Source organism: Girardinichthys multiradiatus, chromosome 12 (assembly GCF_021462225.1).
Source record: "Girardinichthys multiradiatus isolate DD_20200921_A chromosome 12, DD_fGirMul_XY1, whole genome shotgun sequence".
NCBI classification, from domain to species: domain Eukaryota; kingdom Metazoa; phylum Chordata; class Actinopteri; order Cyprinodontiformes; family Goodeidae; genus Girardinichthys; species Girardinichthys multiradiatus.
The window spans coordinates 3,768,022-3,789,992 of record NC_061805.1 but is presented as its reverse complement, the minus strand read 5'-3'; positions in this window follow the sequence as shown (position 1 = coordinate 3,789,992).

The window sequence follows — 21,971 nt, the reverse complement described above, 5'->3', positions numbered from 1 at the left end:
CAGGGGGGAACTGTTAGGGTTTTTATTACTTTTTATATTGTTTATCACTTGTGTCTGCTCTAAGTGCTTTCTTCCCCCACATGCCATAGACAAAGAGTTAAGAGAGAAGGGTGAGTTATGCTATTATCAGCAACATCTAGGGACTGGCACCAATCCTCACTCCTTTCTCTAAAATCAAGACACATGAACCCTAATCTTTCACACACACACACACACACCCCCACCTTGAATGTTGTTTGAACTGTGTGTGACCAAGCATGTATAAATAAAGAGGGATGAGTGTTAATACTTTGTAGTTTTGCACTGCAGAGTGTGACCTACCCTTGCCGCAAGTATAACTGACTCTGTGTCGTTCCTTACCTCTGAGTTGACTAAATAATACCTATCAGGTACCATCCTGCATGTTGACTCCAACCTTTACCATCAGGCTTACCTTTGGGCCTCACGTGATGGTCAGGTCGTCTGTTTGATCGGAAGTGGTCCGGCAACCTAGACTGTAGTTGGTACTCAGTACCACCCCCCAGTCCAGCTAACCAAACTTAAGTTGCTCCCTTAAACTGTTCTTAACATGGGTTCTGTTTGAAGGCATTTTTTGGCCTTCTAATGCACCACTGTCTTCTTCTGTGTGCACCTGTAAAACTCTAGCCTCACCTTCTGATCCATTAGTAGGGCTTGCACATGTTTCCTACACCACCTGAGCATATTTACGGATCTCTTGCATGGTGAGGGTTTTTGTTCTACAGTACATAGTAACATTGTAGCATACGCTTTCATGAAGGTTGTGGAGGAATAATGATTTAAAAGCATGTTCCTCCTCTATGCATTACTGCCTTGGAAGTAAGCGGCTCTCGGGCGCTGGTAATACTCTCTGGGTGCTTCGCTTTTCTTTTGCTGGGAAGCCAAAGCACCAAGTGTTGTGGAGGCCCGGTCCGTGTACACAGAATATTCTTCCCTTAAAGCTTCACAGAGGTTTGAATAATGGTCTTGGACTCTAGAGGGCAGGCTCTCCATGAAAACATGGATGTTGTCTTCCAGATGAGCTTCAACTTTTCCCGTGCTGATGGGCAGCACAGGTATAAAAGGCAGCGTTCGACTTCTCTAAGATAATCATCAATGTTTGATTCCTCATTATTAGGGTCAAAATGCTCTATGCCTTGGGCAAGAGACTCAAGTTGGCGTGTGCACGATCCACTCTCAGGGATTGGTGCTGGCCCATCTGAGTCATCATCTGAAGGTTCACTCCTGCTGCATCCCTCGTGTGTCAGGGCATCACCCTTCACCCTTGGGGGAGGCACTGGAGGCTGCTCATGGTACAATGGTGGGCCCTGTGCTCCGTGGACTTGGGTCCTGGGCAGCGGTTGAGGGTGGTATGAACCACTTGAGTCCCAGAGACGGCTCTCCTGTCGCCTTGGCGGAGGTGAGGGATCATAGAGGAGGGTACTGCGAGTCAAGTGTGAAGGCTGCTCGCCCCTAAACCTTGAACTATTTATTCCTAGTGAGTCCACTGCCAGGTATTGTTCATGGGTGTCTACAACAGTGGGGTCAGACACCGCACCACTGAATCTAATCTGCCTACTTATACCTGTTCTGGACTCTGTGGATGTGTGGGGAAACCACGAGCTTGGGAAGGAAATCTCTGGACAGAAGCTTGTACGTTTTCCAGCTCTGAGTGGAAGGTTCTGTCAGGGTGTTGCAGGTGTGGCTCACCTTCAGAGGTTTCAACCTGTGAGGTGGGATTTATCTCCAACCCCCTGTCCTTTAGGGATGGGGGTGTGTCCTGGCTGCGCTCAGCTACCTCCAACCTTCTGGCTCTCAACTCAACCGCTTCCAATTTCTCTTCCACTTCTAACAGCTCACACCAAGTGGCATCTGCTGTCTGCAAAGTATCATTCAGCATAAACTGCAGATTAACACACTGGTCAACTTCCAACCTGACCCTTCACTGATATAAAAGAGCTAGCTGTCCTAACACATCGGCCACCTGTCTGTTTTTTGGTGGGTTCTCAATGACCTGGAGCAACTACTGAATCCTTGCTTCACATTGCTCAATGCTATAGTCATTAAGAGCTTTATGCTCCTCTGATGACAATAAAATCAAAACTCCAATTGTTTCCTGTGCCTGCATTCCTGTGGAGGCCTCCTGACTCACATCTCCAGCTGCTTTCTGGGATGTTTTCTCCATCTTTGGGCAAAATGCAGAACAACAAACAAAGCTGTTCAGCTATGAACGACCGCTAAATCAAGCAGTAATACAAACAAAATAGACTGTTCAGTTATGTATGATTGCTAAACTCAATTAGCAGCAACACAAACAGACTAAGCTGTTCAGTTATGAATGATTGCTAAAGTCAATTAGCAGCAACACAAACAGACTAAGCACTCAGCTAGCTGTGTGATTCATATGTATATATATTGCAGATGTATGGGTTGTGCTTAAAATGGCCACACAGGTTTGACTGTTCAAACTGTGGCTTACCCAAGTCTATGCTTTAATGGAAAAAAATCAAGCAAACACAAAAAAATTGAAATAAACAAAACCAAATTTAAAAAATAAAAATTTAAAAGTGGGATAAACGAAACTAAACATTCAACGCTATTCTTGGCTTCAAATGAAAGTTAGTGATGCATACTATGGGTTATTTACTTTCTTGCAGGACCTACCAAGTTAGACAACTAAAGTTAGTTATGTGAGTCTGGTTAAAACATGCTTCACACACAAGAAAAACCCAGAAGAAATGCATAAATTTCAGAGCGGAAGTGGCAAAGAATGATCAATAACTTGATTTTAGCTCAAGCTCTGTCCTTTGATCATCAGTGATGGGATTATCTGCCTGTGTTAGTAAAACTAATCAAATTAGTAAAATTCTGTGGCAGCAATTGTAATTCTCACTAGTGACCACAAGATGGCACTAACGCCTGTCTGCAGCAGAGAAAATTCTGTTGCCACCGCAATTCACTCAATGGCCACCAGACAGTGGTGTTGCTTCCTCCTTGACTGGGAGAGTGTTAGTTACAACTGTAGTTACACCAACGGGCACCAGAGGCAGATAGAAGGCCTCCTACTGTGCCAGGAATTTTTGGTTGCTCTGGCAACAAGCTGACTGCGCTACATTTCTAAGCCAGCAGGGCTTGCATTGACAAGCAGGCAATTTACGTTGAATTTCACCATAAACTACACAAAACGTCTGCCTTGCGTCCACCAAAGCACCATAGAACGATTATTTTTACTATTAGGAGTATATTATTACTTCTCTGCAGTAGAATTGAGCCAATATTAGTCAAGATACATCCTCTAGCTTACAAGCAATCCTGCAAAATTTCACCAAATCTCACAACAGAGGTCATAAGCTTCCAGTATATCACAATTTTGTTACTTCGTCCAATAGTGGTATCTGTCATTTCAAGGCTCACCCAGGGATGCCAAATGTGTAAGAATTATGATTATTGATTAATAAGTATTACAATTATAATAATTATAATTTAAAATCATAATTTGAAAAAAATTAATTTCTTAACCAAACATCATCACTTACGAATAGAAATCAGAGGTGTCCTCTGGTGTTGTGATTATGGGCTCAAAGTCTTTGATAATTAGAATTAGCTATTCATCATTAATAATTGATAAATTATTAACCAAAACCACAAAATGTCACTGTTTATTCAACCGCTTCACCGAAGGTTGGGGAACTTCGGTCTTGTTTTGACAGATAAATCACTCTTGCACGAAATAAACACAAACTCAGAAATAATTCTGATTTACCATTATTCTGGTCCAAAAACCTTCACCTAACTAACAAGCACTATTCTACACAAAGGGGATAAAAATTACTACCTAAAAATAATAATAAAATAAAAATATATATGCATTTAGTGTCTATGAAGATCAAACCAGCAGTTATGTGGACAAAATGTGGAATTTGGGTTAAATGGAAAGAAGTCCTCCTGGTGCTAATGTCTCGATTGCAGCGATCAGCTGGTAAAATAGTGGGGCCACGCCCCTTTAGCCGTACAGCTGATTGCCCCAAATCTCGAACAAAGAGTCATAAGCCTCTGAGGCTGTCATCATTTTGGTCACCAATTTGACCCACATGCAGAGAATACTCAGGAGAATCAGAAAAGTTTAACAGGTTTATTAGAAGAACGTAGATGTTTGGTCTGTACCAGTTGGGAACTCTCGCCAACTGTGTGCGAGAAAAGCAGAACGTGAATAACGGTTTACTTGAGGAACAAATACTGACTGAAACTGTATCTTACTAGATCAGGGGATGTGAACCGCCAGGAGGAGACTACGTGGGGAACTGGAAGCGGCTGAGATCAACAAGGGTAAGTGTGAGGTTTGCCTCTAGTAACTTCATCCAGGAGAACAATGTCCGGTTCTGTAAAGTCTGTGTTGGTTGTGGGGCATGGGGGTGGTGGAGGGTGGACAGTGTTCGCTCTAGTTCTCCTTGATGGTAGAAGTTTGAAGCGGCCAGCTGATGAATTTGTCTGGTAGATCCACGGCTTGGTTGCAGGTTGAAAACCCTCAGGTATCTTCTGTAATCCGAGAAACGAGGTAGGAACTGGAACAATCAGTCGGAGGCGAGTCTGGGTAAGAACCAGATCGTCTCCAGCATAACACACGGTTGGCTAAGAATCACACAAGAATCAATGACCTGAGAGACATGAAACGTGGGATGAACACAAAGTGAGGGAGGAAGGTGGAGGTGGACAGCAGAGGTGCCGATGACAGACTCTATAATATAAGGACCAATGAAACGAGGAGACAACTTCTTGGACATGGCCTTATGGGGAATGTCCCGAGAGGACAACTAATCCTTTTGGCCGGTTCGGTAGACCGTAGCTGGTTGATGTTTGCGATCCGCAATTCTCTTGTTCTGGGTAGCCGTACGGTGAAGTGCTCGAACTATCACGGCCCAAAGCTGTCCACAACGGTGGATATGATAGGTGGATATGCCCAGGTTCATTTGTTTAAATAAACAATCACTAATCTCATCTGTCTCTGGTTGTTCTCTGCATGTGGATCAGGTCGGCAGTTAACAATATGACAGAATGTTCAGGCCAGCCGGACCCCGCAGAGAACCTCCAAAGGACCCTAGCCGAGCACAGTCAGCAGATCCGTTCACATGATTCTACCCTCTGGATCAGCAGCGGCAGACTAGTCAGCAGGTAGAGCAGCTGGCTTCGCTCCTCCAGCAGGTTTGTAACCAGACCACCTCAGCACCAGAGCCCTCCACTCCAGTAGGGGGCGCAGCCGCTTACCGTCCACCTCAGCAACACCTGCACTTCCGCAAGGTAACCTCCCCCAATCCCAAAAGATATTCGGCATATCACCTTCGTCTGCAGCAAACAGAGGTGGTTGGTAATCCATAGAGGCCTCAAACGGGGTGACACCGGTAGCAGAAGAAACGTACGTGTTGATGGCATATTCCACCCAAGGAAAGTGTTTACAGCAATCCAAAGGGTTGGAAGAGGTCAAACACCTGAGTGCCGATTCGAGCTGTTGATTCAATCTCTCAGTCTGTCCATTAGACTGGGGGTGGTAACCCGAAGTTAAAGATACCCTGGCCCCAAAGGCAGAACAAAACTGTTTCCACCCATGGGAAATTAATTTGGGTCCACGATCGGACATAATGTCCTGTGGAATGCCATGCAGTTTGAAAACAAATTTCACCAATAACTGAGTGGTCTGGAAAGTAGAAGGAAGGCGCCTTAGTGGAACTAAGTGACAAGCCTTAGAAAAACGATCCACAATGGTAAGTATAGCAGTCATGCCATTAGACCTGGGGAACCCTGTCACAAAATCTGAAGCTATATGAGACCAAGGTCATGTTGGGATGTTCAGAGGTTGCAGGAGGCCTGAAGGAGGTTGAGTGCTGTGTTTGTTTCTAGAACACACCGTGCAGGAAAGTACATATTCCTTAATGTCAACGTGTAGGAATGGCCACCAAAACCGCCTAGGAATTAAGGCAATGGTTCGACTCACCCCAGGGTGAGCTGAAAACTTGGCGGTGTGGAACCACCGGATAAGCTGAGCCCTCACAGCAGCTGGAACATAAGTACGGTTGGCAGGTTCTGTTTCAGGACCCGAGTCGGTTTGCAGAGCCTGAGCTATCCTATCTTCTATCTCCCAAGTTCCAACTGTCCAATTGGGAGGTACAATAGACTCTGGTACTTTGTTGAAGCTGTTGGGCGAGAACTGTCGGGAAAGTGCATCTGGTTTGATGTTCTTGGTACCTGGTCTAAATAAAATAGAGATGTTAAAACGAGAAAAGAAGAGAAAAGTGACCAAAATGCTTGTCGTGAATTCAGTCTTTTAGCTGATTGCAAATATGTCAAGTTTCTGTGGTCAGTCCACACTAAAATGGGATGAATGGCACCCTCTAACCAATGCCACCATTCCTCTAAGGCTAACTTGATCGCTAGCAGTTCTCTGTCTCCTACATTATAATTGCATTATGTGTTACTAAGTTGGTGAGAGAAGAACCCAAAAGGATGAAGCTTGCTGTCCTCCCTTGATTGCTGAGATAAAACAGCACCAACCCCAGTGTCAGAAGCATCAACCTCCAGCACAAATTGTCTGGACGGATTAGGATGGACCAAGATGGGAGCCTGGGCAAACTTCTCCTTGAGGACGAGGAAGGCCTCATCTGCTTCAGGACCCCAACTGTAGGTGATCATAGTGGATGTTAATGCTGTTAGCTGTGCCGCCGTCTGGCTGTAGCTTTTAATGAACATGCAGTAAAAATTGGTGATCCCCAGGAAACATTGCAACTGCTTGCGCGAGTCAGGTACTGGCCATTCGAGAACCGCTTTCACATTGTCTGGGTCGGAGTGAACCTGTCCACCCTCGAGAATGAATCCCAGGAACGTAAGTAACTTACCTACAAAGAAGAACCCTAATGGTGAAGAAGACGGCTGGATTAATCCAGCAGCTAGTGACTCATTTATGTAGGTTTCTAGGGGCTCTTGTTCGGGCCCGGAGATAACTTACTAGGATAGTAGGGGCGCACCAGAAAGTAAATCAATGGCGCAATTGTATGGCCGATGTGTTATATTGTAGGAACCAGAGACAAATCCAGGTACTCACTTTCATCTTCAACAGGAGTGGCATGAGGCTGAACAATAGCTGACTTAAGACAACATTTATGACACTTAGAGGACCATAATTCAATTCGTCCTTCGGGCCAGTTTAGGTGTGGATTGTGTTCACATAACCATGGGAAACCTAACACTATGTCATTAGAGGCTATAGGAAACACAAAGAAAGAAATCTCCTTTCTGTGATTACCAGAGAGTAACAACACTAAAGACTTGGTGAGATGAATTATATGCTGAAGCCCTTGTCCGTTTAACGCAGAGACTAAGCAGGGTGTAGCAAGAGGTTCAGTTTCGATCTGGGCTCTTTTAGCTAAATCCTCTTCTATAAAATTTTGCTTGCTACCAGAATCAATTAAGGCGGACAAGTTCTGGGTTGAGTGATGCGAGAGTAGCGAGACGGATAAACAAAATTTGGAGGCTAACGGGTACGTCTTTCGGTCCGTGGGTACTCCCCCTTTTACCGACAGACCAACTCTTTTGGCCGCGGGGGGTAGGAGGGACTGTCAGCGATAAAGTGTTCAGCTGAACCACAGTAAAAACACTGCCAAGTCTGTCTACGTCTCTGCCTTTCTTCTAAGGATAAACGAGCTCGTCCTATCTGCATGGGCTCAGCCTCTGCAGCCGTGTATGTAGGTGATGTTTTCAGGACAGTAGGTGACTGGTAGGTAACCTGAGTTCTGACAGCACTGCGTATTTTTAAAGGTGTGTGTTTGATTCTGGTGCTAAACTATCAGCTTCTTTGTTAGCTTTAACTGCTAACGGCTAAGAACATGTGCTTGCCTGCTAAAGAATATTTACCCAGAAAGGTTGTTAGTTTTCAAACTAGTAAATAATAGTCCCTAAACATTATTTTACTAAATCTGATAATTAAGTAAACACCATTAAGCCCCATTTCTCCAGAAAGATTTGGCTCTTTTCCAAAATACTTCCTTACATATTTTACCATCCCCTTAATAATATTTCTTTGAATATTATTTTAATAAGTAAAGGCAGCTAATGAGACACTGTTGAGAATCAGTCATTCAGAAGGTTGGTTTTATTCAGCAAATCTTTCTTTAAAACATTATTTTATTAAAATAATATTTTATCTGATCTTGCATTGTGAATGGTTGTCTACAGGTATGCTGATTATTGCCTAAGTTAGTTCCAAGAGTAACTTAACTTCATTCCCAGATTCTTCAAGATAATCCTTGGTTCCCAAACATAAACATTGCATGGTAATGTTGCATCACTCTTTTGGTCATGGTTTCAATCCTTTTAATCAACTTGTTTATATTGTACATAGCCCATTAGTCTTCCTTATTCTTTAATTCTGCTTGGTAGCTAGTTGGATTATTTTAGCATAGTGAAAGTTTGTTGATTGAAATATGTTTGACTTTGAGTTGACTTATTTTTATTAATAAATTCTTGTATTTTAAGAAATTGTGTGAATTCATTCCATGTGTGTGCAGAGTTCTGCTGTTCAATAATGTCAGAGCTTGGCTCACACCTTTCTATTTTGTCCTAATACCATCGCCTTACTGGGCTGGTATTCACAGGACAACCCTTAACAGAAATATTATTTGATAAAATATTAAAATATGAATATTAAATATGAAATAATATTCTCAGATTCATAATCACAACACCAGATATGCGCCTCTGTTGCGTCGTCCTGTGAGACACGCGGGAAATGGCTACAAAACTTTTTTTTTCTGCAGATTTATGGTGACGTCAGAGCTGTGATGTCTTTTGGGCTGCGCATGTCAAAATGTGCGACCAAAATGGATGACTCCAACACATATATATAGTAAAGAGAATTGGCCCAAGTACTGAACCCTGTGGTACTCCACAATTAACCCTGGAGTTTAAAGATTATTTTTCATTTAAATGAACAAACTGGAATCTGTCAGACAAATGTGATTTAAACCAGCCTAGCGCTGTTCCCCTGATCCCTACAGCGTATTCCAACCTTTCTAAGAGAATATTGTGATCGACTGTATCGAATACAGCACTGAGATCTAACAGGACAAGTACAGACACAAGTCCATTATCTGAGGCCATAAGAATATCATTAATGACTTTGAGCAGAGCTGTTTCAGTGCTATGATGAGCTCTGAAGCCTGACTGAAACTCTTAAAACAGGTCATTGCTGTGTAAATGCTCAAACAACTATTTTCTCAAGAATGTTAGATAAGAAAGGAAAATTGGATATAGGTCTGTAATTTATTAAGTCATCTTGATCAAGTGAAGGTTTCTTAAGTAAAGGTTTAATTACAGCTACCTTAAAAGCCTATGGTACATATCCATTTACTAAGGATAGGTTAATCATATCTAAAATGGGGCTGGTAATCAGAGGGAACACTTCCTTAAATAATTTAGTTGGGATTGGACCTAACATGCAAGTTGAAGGTTTAGATGAAGCTAATATTTTTGATAACTCAGGAAGCTCCACAGGATCAAAACAGTCCAAACACAGATCAAGTTCTACGGTTACTTCGAATGTTGTCTCACTTGCTGAGGATGAAGTAATCATCTTCGGGAGTATGCCAATGATTTTATTTTTAATAGTATCAATTTTATTTACATGAACAAACTGGCAAACAGGCTCTAGGTCAGACAAAGAGCGGTTCAAGAACCCCTCATGACGACTACAAAATCAAGGCACGTGACGTCGCCCGGTACAGGCCCACCCTGGAGCCAGGCCTGGGGTTGGGACTCGTCGGAGAGCGCCTGGTGGCTGGGTTACTCCTCGCGGGACCCGGCCGGGCCAAGCCCGAACGAGAGACGCGAGACAATCCCCCAGTGGGCCCACCACCAGCAGGGGGAACCGTGAGGGACCGGTGCAAAGAGGATTGGGCGGCGGACAAAAGTGGAGACCTCGGTGGCCCGATCCCCGGATGCTTAGGCTGGCTCTAGGGACGTGAAATCTCACCCCGCTGGGGGGCAAGGAGCCTGAGCTGGTGCGGGAGGTCGAGAGATATCGACTAGAAATAGTCGGGCTCGCCTCCACGCACAGCGTGGGCTCTGGAACCCATCTCCTCGAGGTGGGGCTGGACTCTCTTCTACTCTGGAGTGGCCCACGGGGAGAGATGGCAGGCTGGGGTGGGTTTGCTTGTCACCCCCCAGCTCAACCGTCTCGTGTTGGGGTTTACCCCAGTGGATGAGAGGGTTGCATCCCTGCGCCTTCGGGTTGGGGAGAGGTCTCTGACTATCATTTCAGCCTACGGGCCGAGTGGTAGTGCGGAGTACCCGGCCTTCTTGGCGTCCCTGTCGGGGTGCTGGATATTGCCCCTCCTGGGGACTCCATTATTCTGCTGGGGGACTTCAACGCCCACGTGGGAAACGACAGTGACACCTGGAGAGGCGTGATCGGGAGGAATGGCCTCACCAATCTGAATCCGAGCGGTGTTTTGTTATTGGACTTCTGTGCTAGTCACGGATTGTCCATAATGAACACCATGTTCAAACATAAGGGTGTCCATCAGTGCACTTGGCACCAGGATACCCTAGGCAGGAGGTCAATGATAGACTTTGTTGTCGTATCATCAGACCTTCGGCCGCATGTTTTGGACACTCGGGTGAAGAGAGGGGCTGAGCTGTCCACTGATCACCACCTGGTGGTGAGTTGGATCCGCTGGGGGAGGAGAGAGCCGGACAGACTTGGCAGGACCAAGCACATAGTGAGGGTCTGCTGGGAACGTCTGGCAGACCCCTTGGCCAGGTATGTATTCAACTCTCACCTCCGGGAGAGCTTTGACCAGATTCCGAGGGATGTTGGAGACATAGAGTCCGGGTGGACCATGTTCTCCACATCTATTGTCGATGCTGCTGCCTGTAGCTGCGGCCGTAAGGTCTGCGGTGCCTGTCGCCGCGGCAATACCTGAACCCGGTGGTGGACACCGGCAGTAAGGGACACTGTCAAGCTGAAGAAGGAGTCCTATCGGCTGTGGTTGGCTTGTGGGACTCCTGAGGCGGCTGACGGGTACTGTGGGGCCAAGAGTGCCGCGGCCCGGGCGGTGGCAGAGGCAAAATGTCGGACCTGGGAGGAGTTCGGTGAGGCCATGGAGAAGGACTACCGGTTGGTCCCGAAGCGATTCTGGCAAACTGGCGCCTCAGGAGGGGGAAGCAGTGCTTCGCCAACACTGTTTACAGTGAAGGTGGGGAGCTGCTGACCTCGACTGGCGACATTATCGGCCGTTGGAAGGAGTACTTTGAGGATCTCCTCAATCCTGCCATCACGCATCACTCTGGTGGAAACAGAGGTTGGGCACTCGGGGTTGGTCTCTTTCATCACCCAGGCTGAAGTCACCGAGGTAGTTAAAAAGCTCCACGGTGGCAAGGCTTCGGGGTTGGATGAGATCCGCCCTGAGTACCTCAAGTCCTTGGATGTTGTGGGGCTGTCATGGTTGACACGCCTCTTCAACATTGCGTGGTGGACAGGGACAGTGCCTTTGGTTTGGCAGACTGGGGTGGTGGTCCCCCTACATAAGAAGGGTGACCGGAGGGTGTGTTCCAACTACAGGGGGATCACACTCCTCAGCCTCCCTGGTAAGGCCTATGCCAGGGTATTGGAGAGGAGAGTCTGGCCGATAGTCGAACCCCGGCTTCAGGATGAGCAGTGTGGTTTTCGTCCCAACCGTGGAACACTGGACCAGCTCTATGCCCTCTACAGTGTGCTCGAGGGTTCATGGGAGTTTGCCCAACCGGTCCACATGTGTTTTGTGGACCTGGAGAAAGCATTCGACTGTGTCCCTCGTGATGCCCTGTGGGGGGTGCTCCAGGAGTATGGAATCGGGGGCCCTTTACTAGGGGTCATCCAATCTCTGTACAAGCAGAGCAGGAGTTTGGTTCGCATTCCCGGCACAAAGTCGGACCTGTTCCCGGTGCATGTTGGACTCCGGCAGGGCTGCCCTTTTTCACCGGTCCTGTTCATAACTTTTATGGACAGGATTTCTAGGCGCAGCCAAGGGCCGGAGGGGGTCTTGTTTGGGGACAAGAGGATTTCGTCTCTTCTTTTTACAGATGACGTGGTCCTGCTGGCCCCTTATAGCCAAGACCTACAGTGCCGGTCCATTGTGGTGAAGAGAGAGCTGAGCCGAAAAGCAAAGCTCTCAATTTACCGGTCGGTCTACGTTCCTACCCTCACCTATGGCCATGAACTTTGGGTCATGACCGTGTTGGACCACTTGTTTGCTGAGTATTGGATTATCTGCACATGTTGGACGTCACTGTGCCCCTCCAATGGCATCGGCCATTTTGTACCCAGGACAGCCCGCTCCTACATATCCCATCGAGCATTGCGACTGATATGACTGGGCGTCCCCAGTCTGACGTCACAGGATGCTATATAGGAGGCGCTCATGTTTGAAAAGACGCCTTCCGCTGGAAATGATCTGGTGATTGAAGCGCACCACTTTAAGAGAAGAACTCTGTGAAGAGTTTCATTCATTCTCTCTCGTTGGACAACGAACCATTCATAACTGAAGTTTTTGGACTAAGAAGGCCAGAGATTTCACTTTGCCGATCGAAGACGTGAGTTAACACGTAATTGAGAACACGGAGCTTCGGAGAGACGAACCGCTACCGTGTTTCATTTTCAAGTCGACTTTGATGGTCAGATCATATTTTTCCTTTTTGTCAAGAAGACCGAAGGACAAAGACAGACCGTTCCCCTGAAGTTAATTGTGGACGCACAATTAACTCAACCCCACGTTTCCTCGCTCGAATTCCCTCGCTCAGGAAGAAGACGACACAAGTAAAACCCATTTCTTTTTTTTATTTCTTTATTAGAAGGCCTGGGCAGGGTCAGAGGTTGTAGAAGCGATCAGAATCGCTGGTTAGGATCTCATGTGTTCTGAATAATATGTGCATGTAACCTTGCTTGTTGAAACTTTGATGTGTTTACTATCTGAACGCGGGTGCGTTGCAAAACTGGACTGTTAAAACGACCTCATGGTAAAATTCTCCATTTTACCTTTGTCTTCAATCTCACTGTGCTAGCTTGCCGCCAAAAGTTATCAATCCTTTGTGTTCAGGAGTAAAGGGGGAAGTTTTATGATCAGAAGATCATAAAAGACACTCTAAGCTGCACTCCAACACCCCCCCCCCCCCCCCCCCCCCCCCCTCATCACCAGTCATCACCACACCCCCCTTTCATATCCTCTCCCTTCATCTGTTGTGCCATAAACTGCTGGTTGACTCAATACATACCCACTACCGTTTGTTGATTTTGCTTACTTAGATGTGTTACCCCTGTGTGTGTAGAATTTTGCATGTTGAGTAGGTGAAAAGTAATAAATATTCACATAGATAAAGAGAGAGCGTTTGGTGTTTCATTGTGTGCAAAAAGTGATGTGTCAGTCAAAATAAGGTTCAAGTTCCACACGTTTCGGCAGAAACGGTCGATTAAACAGTGACGTCTCCGGCAATAGTTATTAACTATTACGGAGTATTCAACGGTTGTAATTGTCAGAGGCGTTGAGCCACAATTACAACACCAGAAATATCTCTGGTCTCGATTTGTAAATGAGGATTTATGGTTAAGAAATTGATTTTGTCAGATTATGATTTGTAATTATATTTATTGATCAAGATTATTCAATCAATAATCATACTCCCAACAACCGAAAGAACGAGATCCCGGATACAAGCGGCTGAAATGAGCTTCCTCTGTAAGGTGGCCGGGCACTCCCTTAGAGATAGGGTGAGGAGCTCGGCCATCCAGTAGGGGCTCGGAGTAGAGCCGCTGCTCCTCCACATCGAGAGAAGCCAGTTGAGGTGGCTCGGGCATCTATACCGCATGCCTCCTGGACGCGTTCCTTGGGAGGTTTTCCAGGCACGTCCCACTGGGAGGAGGCCCAGGGGACGGTCCAGGACACACTGGAGGGACTATGTCTCTTGGCTGGCCTGGGAACGCCTTGGGCTCCCCCCGGAGGAGCTGGAGGAGGTGTCTGGGGAGAGGGACGTGTCGGCGTCTCTGCTGAGTCTGCTGCCCCCGCGACCCGGTCCCGGATAAAGCGGAAGACAACGAAAGTGAACGAATTTTATTTAAAAAGAATCCCATATAGTCATGACTGCTGAGAGCTAAGGGAATGGATGGCTCAACAGAGCTATGACTCTGTGTAAGTTTAGCAACTGTACTAACGAGAAACCCAGGATTATTCTTTTTCTCTTCTATTAAGAGAGAAATAAGCTGTTCTGGCTTGGTAAGTGTCTTTTTATACAACAGTAGGCTATTTTTCCAGATTAAGTAGGAATCTTCTAGGTGTGTAGAGCGCTCTTTTCTCTCCAATTTTCTGAGATTATGCTTTAAAATACGTAGCTCTGAATTAAAGCAGGGAGCTAGCCTACTATGAATTATTACCTTCTTTTTCAAGGGGGCTGCATTGTCTAATGCATCACACAATGATGAAGTAACACTATGAACAAGAGAATCAATTTGTGAAGGGGAAGAAACAAAATTATTCCCCTTCACTGTGTTTTTTCTATGATAATGAGGAAATTAAAAGTGGAACAGATTCTTTAAAGGTTGTTACAGCATTATCTGATAATGATCTACTATAATGAAATTTTCTTTCAGGTGTGGAGTATTCTGTTAAATTAAACTCAAAGGTTATTAAAAAATGGTCAGACAGGATAGAGTTATGAGAAAATATTATGTATTTACACTCAATGCCATATGTCAGCACAAGGTCCAGAGAATGAAGACAAAGGTGGGTAGGTTTGTTAATTTTTTGTGCAAAGCCAACTGAGTCTAAGATAGCATTAAAGGCTATATATAAGATATCACTTTCAGTGTCATCATGAATGTTAAAATCCCCCACTATAGTAACCTTATTTGTAATTAACACTAAATCAGATAAAATGTTTGAAAACTGATCTAAAAATTGAGAGTAAGGGCATGGTGGACAGTACAAAACAACAAACAGAAGTGGTTTTAGTGCTTTGCAATTTTTCATGATGCTGTTTGTTCTCTGATCTTCTCTACAACAAATTTCTGAGGCCTTCACAGATGACACACGTGGAGATTTCTGAAGACAAGTGGTGGTGCTGGATTGTATTTTGAGATGTCAGAGGAAGAGGGGCTGATTTAAAAAAAAATAAATTATTGGGTCTATCAAATAAAATCCCAGTGAAGTATTTGGAAGTTTGTGGCTCTAATTTGACTAATGTGAACAATTCATGAGGTATAGATAATTTTGCAATATGGGGAGACAAATCGTATGGCAATAATCTTTGGGCATCATATTAGCCATTAAGACATCATCCAAACTGGATTTCAATTGAATCCACCAGTAGAATGGTAGATTCCTTATGTATGAATTACTTAAAATTCTTAAATCTAGAATTAGATAAAAACTATTAAAAACTAACATCTAAACTTGAGTACTCAGCACTGTAATAGGTACTGACCTCCAGAATCAGTTGCAGTATAGTTTGCTGTTGTCTGAACACTGTGTTAAGTTATTATTTTGGTTCTAGGAACCCAACCTCTGCTGGAATGTCAAGCTCCATTTTGGCTCCAGCTGTTCCAGGAACATGCATGACACGAATACAATGAGTGGAATCCATTCACTGACTGGTCTACATGTTGTTGATCCCCCTCTGAACAGTACCACGAGGCTGTCATGAATCCAACTCGTTGGATGAGGCAATAACTCTACAGCCGAGAAACTAAAGCTTTAAGATCCTGTGTGACGACTCAAGTTAAAATGGCTTAGTGGATTAAAGGGGCATTTATCCTTTTGTCATACAGATTTAACCTAAAAACGGGGCAGATGCAGACAGGAATTCATACAATTTGTTCTGCCTCTGTCTTCACTTTCACCCACACTTGAGACTGAATCCTGCAGAGAAAGATTTGTAGCTTCTGCCTGTTTTCATTTATACTCTGATTACATCAGCCAGGCAGAGCCATCCATTAATGACATCCAGGTGAAATCTGGTGAAGAATACAGAAACCGGTCTGATAGCATCAGAAACATAATCAATGAGATGGGGTTATTTTTGGACACTGAACAGAGCAAAAAGAAATAATAAACATGTACTATTGAATCAGCTTCTTTTTAGTTGAAGGTTAGATCAGTTTATTAATTTTTTTACCTAAAGATGAGATTTTCTAATGATTTGCTTTATGGGTCACTTTACAAGGGATTCTAACAGCAGCTCCTAACTGCTGGTTGGTGCAGATGGTAAACTCAGTCACTCTCTACATTGATCCAGTTCACTTGCATCACTTGACTCTGTGTGGATAGGCATCACCAGCACCCCTCCAAGAAAAGTCAATTGGGATTCAGAGGGCGATACTGAGTTTTTTTGTCTACTTGGGAAAAACGTAGAAAATTTAAAAAAGTTAATTCTCACTAGCAAATCAGTGCTGTTTTTACTTTCTTGTTGTCCCCAAGAGAAAAATTATCAACATAATCAAAACTGGCCAGCATTTATGTAACTTTTTAACTTACTGCTTACATTCAATGATTGGGGTGAAGTTAGTGAACTGATTCACCTGTGTTCGCTAACTCATGTAAGTGAACCGGTTAAACTGAATCATCTCACCTTGTATGTGAGTCAGCTGTCTTTTGTCCACTAATGCCTTGTGTGTTTAGCTGCAGCTGGTTTTGAGGACTCATATGATCCAGAATAATGGAGACCTCAGACCAGGGATTCTCCATTTAATATGAAGATTTGAAACATTAACTTGGGTGATTCACAAATTGACCAGCTTATTTCTTACATGTAAGAGTTAAACAAATAAAATAAAATTGCAAGGTACCACCCTATTGCTTGTGGGAGAAGACACCACATATTTAGAAGAGAACATGTATTGTTTTTCAAGTTGTTGGTAGCCTTAATATTAGACACTAGTTAGTTTAACCCATCTTCTGGTTTAATAAGTATCAAATGCAGCCTTTTAGAGTCATCCTACAAATGCAATGGACTTGGTTAGCATTCACAATAAGACGTTTCTGTGTATGTTTACTTTTGTACAGTTGTGTGTTTCATGGTGAATATATTTAGAAGTTTTCATACAGCTTTAAAAATGACAGAACAAACGTTTATGTTTAACAAATGAACCACTAAGCCCTGCCTAGGAGCCATTAATAAAGAGCATGTGTGAGCTTCCCACAGGGATAAAGCTTCACATGATCTTTCACCACTGCTGCCGTAAGCACAGAGTGATCTGTTATTAACTAGTTCATGTACGGCCGAACATTCAGCAGCTCTGCAGTGCTGTGGTGACACTTTTATCTGTTGCTTTAAGGGGAAACTAATTATTCCTGTGGGAAAATTGGGTTGCAAAAATAATAAACAGTATTTCTCATATGCAATGCTGTCTCCCACATGTCCTGACAGTACACTCGTCTCATTTCACCATATCCACTCTTTATTTGCCTCAAACATTTCCTCATCAGAAGATGATATATGTTAGCCCCTGAGGACACAACCAATTAAATTCAATTCAATTTTATTTATATAGTGCCAATTCACAACACATGTTGTCTCAAGGCACTTCACAAAGTCAGGTACAAACCTTCCAATTAATCTTAACCATTGAACAGTGCAGTCAAATTCAGGTATTTATTCAAATTGGATAAAAAGTTTTTCTATCTAAGGAAACCCAGCAGATTGCATCGAATCAGAGATTTGTAGCAGTCACTCCTTCTAGATGAGCATGTAGAGACAGTGGACAGTCGCTGGCGTTGACTTTGCAGCAATCCCTCATACTGAGCATGCATGTAGCGACAGTGGAGAGGAAAACTCCCTTTTAATAGGAAGAAACCTCCAGCAGAACCAGAACCAGGCTCAGTGTGAGTGGCCATCTGCCACGACCGATTGGGGATTTGAGAGAACAGAGCAGAGACACAAAGAGAACACAGGAGCACTGATCCAGGAGTATTTTCTATAGGAAGGAAAAGTAAAATGTTAATGGATGTAGCTCCTTTAGTCGTTTCATCTAGGAAGAAAATATAGATAAACTCTGAGCCAGTTTTCAAGTTTAGAGTATGAGAGAAACATGGGGTCACAGTAAGTAAGTAAGTAAGTAAGTAAAATTTTATTTATATAGCACCTCTCAAGACACAGATCACAAAGTGCTTCACAACACTAATACAAAGTACAATTGGAATAATATATTTATATATGTAAAATAGAAGAAGATAAGATAAAATTAAAAATAAACTAACCAAACACAAGCCTGAAAAGATTAGTTTTTAGCTGTAGAAGTAGAAGCTCAGTCAGTAGCTATGTCTAGGAGAGAGAAAGGGTTAAACATTGGAAGAGAGGGCCATGTGTATCAACGGTAGAAGGTGAGCATTAAGTTGTTGCCAGCAGAACCTTGGACGATGCCCCCCTCCAGGAAGGTGTCACAGGTAGATACAGAGTCAGGTTAGAAGTAGCTTCTAGGAAGAGAAAAGAGAGAAAACATAAAGTTAAAAACTGAAATAACAGCAAATAACGCAAATTTGAGAGTAGTATGAGAATGTAGCAGAGAGAGTGAAAGTGGTCATTATGTCTTTCAGCAGCCTACGCCTATAGCAGCATAACTACAGAGATAGCTCAGGATAACCTAAGCCACTCTAACTATAAGCTTTATCAAAAAGGAAAGTTTTAAGCCTAGCCTTAAAAGTAGACAGGGTGTCTGCCTCACGGACTAAAACTGGGAGCTAGTTCCACAGGAGAGGAGCCTGATAACTAAAGGATCTGCCTCCCATTCTACTTCTAGAGACTATAGGAACCACCAGTAAACCTGTAGTCTGAGAACGAAGTGCTCTGTAAGGAATATGGAACAATCAGATCTCTGATGTATGATGGGGCTAGACCATTAAGGGCTTTATATGTGAGGAGGAGAATTTTAATTTCTATTCTGGATTCAACAAGGAGCCAATGAAGGGAAGCTAAAATAGTAGAAATATGTTCTCTCTTTTTAATTTTCATCAGAACTCTTGCTGCAGCATTTTGAATCAGCTGAAAGCTTTTAACTGCATTTTGTGGACATCCTGATAGTAAAGAATTACAATAGTCCAGCCTTGAAGTAACAAATGCATGGACTAGTTTTTCAGCGTCACTCCTGGACAGAATATTTCTAATTTTGGCAATGTTCTGGAGGTGAAAGAAGGAAATCCTAGAAACCTGTTTAATATGGGATTTAAATGACATGTCCTTGTCAAAAATAACAACAAGGTTTTTTACTTTATTACCAAACCCCCTTTATTCCACATAACTGGAAATCATTGATTAATTTCATGTAAGAATCGTCACTATTCATTCAGTTCCACTGAGATGTCAGACAGCAAATAAAACTGGAACATTCACTCCTGAGGTGTGCAGAATGATTTTGTCTTTTTAACCTTTAATCTTATTGATGCATTCCAGTAAACCTTTACATGTGCAAGTTTGGGACATGGGCAAAGCTGTTCTTTTAGTGACATACCATCCTTTTGTTTTTAAATACATTTTAATGTTTACTATCTTATTGCTTAAACTGGCTTACTATAAGATTTATATCTAAACATATTATTTGAAGGTTATCACTTCCATCTAGTACTGTGTATTTTACCCTCAATAGATGGAAGTGCAACCTAACCTTTTCCAAAGGAATCCTGTTCTAGTGAAAATAATCTCAATATAAGCAAAAGGCAAATAGGTTTTAGTTTTTTTCCTCACACAGCCACCCTTATTGCAGTGTCCATCCTTGTCCAATTTTATGTTGTATCCTCTGCAGCATAATTTGCGGGGCTTTCCTGCTCTGAACCCTGATGTCAGTGTGCTGGATACATTGCTGTCTGTGGGTGGGGGCCAGCAGTGCTTCAGTGGGTCACTATTTCCACCCATCCCTTTTGAAAGCGTGCAGCCTTGATGAGAGCTTCAGCTGCACATCTTGTGTGCTTGTGTAACTTCAGCGGGAAGAAACATTTCACTGTTACACCCTTTCAACTACGGCAAGTTTCCAACAGCCAAGCAGCTGTTGTTAACCTGCAGCAGCCTGTGTTAGTGTGATCACACAACGAAACCTGAAAGCAGCACAAGGCAGAAAAACATATCTCAAAATGAACAGATGGGTGAGAAACTGAAAATAAAAAGAGACAAGATGTTTACAAAAATCCTTTTATGGTCATTAAAGATGTTGATGTTTGACTATCTTGTTGAGGAATAAGTCATATGGTTCATCTTACCTGCATTAGATAATTCTCTTCAAGTTTTTATTTACTTTAAATACAGATTAGTTGGTAACAGAAGCTAAAGCTAACAGCTCTGACAGGAGCCAAGACCGAAGCAAACGTCTACCATCCTTAAACAACTCCAAACACAAAAATGTCACAATACCATTTGTGAATGCTGTTTTGCAATAGGTGGTTAATAATAGAGAAGCTGATGATTATTTACGCAGGAAATGATGGTTGGGTGTGATGCGCCACCAGTAATCTTTGTGTGTGAAACATGTTCTTAGTACAGAACAGAATAACTGTCTGGCAGAAAAGCAAGGCAGTAAAAAAATAAAATATGCTCTCTCAAACAATTATAATCTAGATTTCTTATGCTGCTTGACATTTTCCAGTCTAAGTACATATTTCACACAAGAGGGTCATTGGTGGTGCCCTCTTGCCTAATAATTCTCAGTCTCTGTAAATAACTGCTCAATGCACATGTTTCAGCTGTGTAAAGGTTCATAAAATAGTGTTTTCATAAACAGCTATTATGTTTTGAAACTGGAGTCAATGTAGGATGGTTGATATGGATTTGGTTACTCTTGGATGGACTTATACTGAATGAAAACGCCAAGCAAGTTATCAGAGAATTTAAGTACACCCTTTCATCAAACGTTTTGACAGGTGGGCGGGACTTCCGGTGAGGGCGGGACTTCCGGTTGGCGCCATGTGGGGGCCATGTGGGCGGAAGGTCACGTGGTCAAGCAGGTGGTGTGTCCAAGGGGGCGTAACCGTGGATGCTGATTGCTTGTCGTCATTAGGGGCGATACCTTAAATGAGTCAATTAAAACACAGGGGTGTGTTTGTTATAAATAGAACAAGACAAATATGGTATTATCGGAAACTGTTTGGCATCAGCACCAATTAAAAATAGAGGGGGTGTGTTTGTAAGCATCGTTAAACCTTGAATAACCCAATGAAAACAATAGGGCGTGCTTTAGTGTTTACTTTAAATACAGAGATAAAACTCTGCACTTTACATGCAGCATTCGTTGGAAAAAAAGAACACCCATTCAACAATGGCTAGAGTTAAGAGAGTTTATCGTCAAGCGGAGGAGAAACGCAACACGTGCCAAGATGATGATGATGAACAAGCAACTGCATCATATACTTCCTCAACGGAGATACCTATCGGAATTCCCGTCATGACATACTCTACCGATGATGAGGATCCAACATCAACTTCAACAACCATGGTTGAAAATCAGACCTCGGGTCGGCCAAGAGGTATGTCAGTTCTGTGCGAAACCCCAGTGACCGTCTACCAGTATTCATCCCGTGAATTGAATGCTCCTAAGAAATCAACATACTACATCTGCAGGGTACAAAGACCCCCGTTCGACACTCTGCAGGAAGAATGGTCTTTGGAGCCATATGGCCTGGTTGGCAGCTGGGGTTATATTTTCATGTATGAAATAGGAGAGCTTTGCCTGTATCAATTGGATCAAGATGAGGTATTTAATGGATCACTGGCTCTGTGTACTCTCACCCACAGCAACTGGGCTGTGTTAAGGCTTGCAATCCCGCAACTTAATGATAGCCCTGAAACAGTCTCAAGGCAGGAGAGGGAGGAAGAAGAAGAAGAAAATGAACTGTCTCCTCGATCTGTAAAACGGGCGAGAATGTTTCATATACCATCCGATGTTGAAATAGCTGAGAGAGAACCTCTCTTTAGCGCAGTGTGGG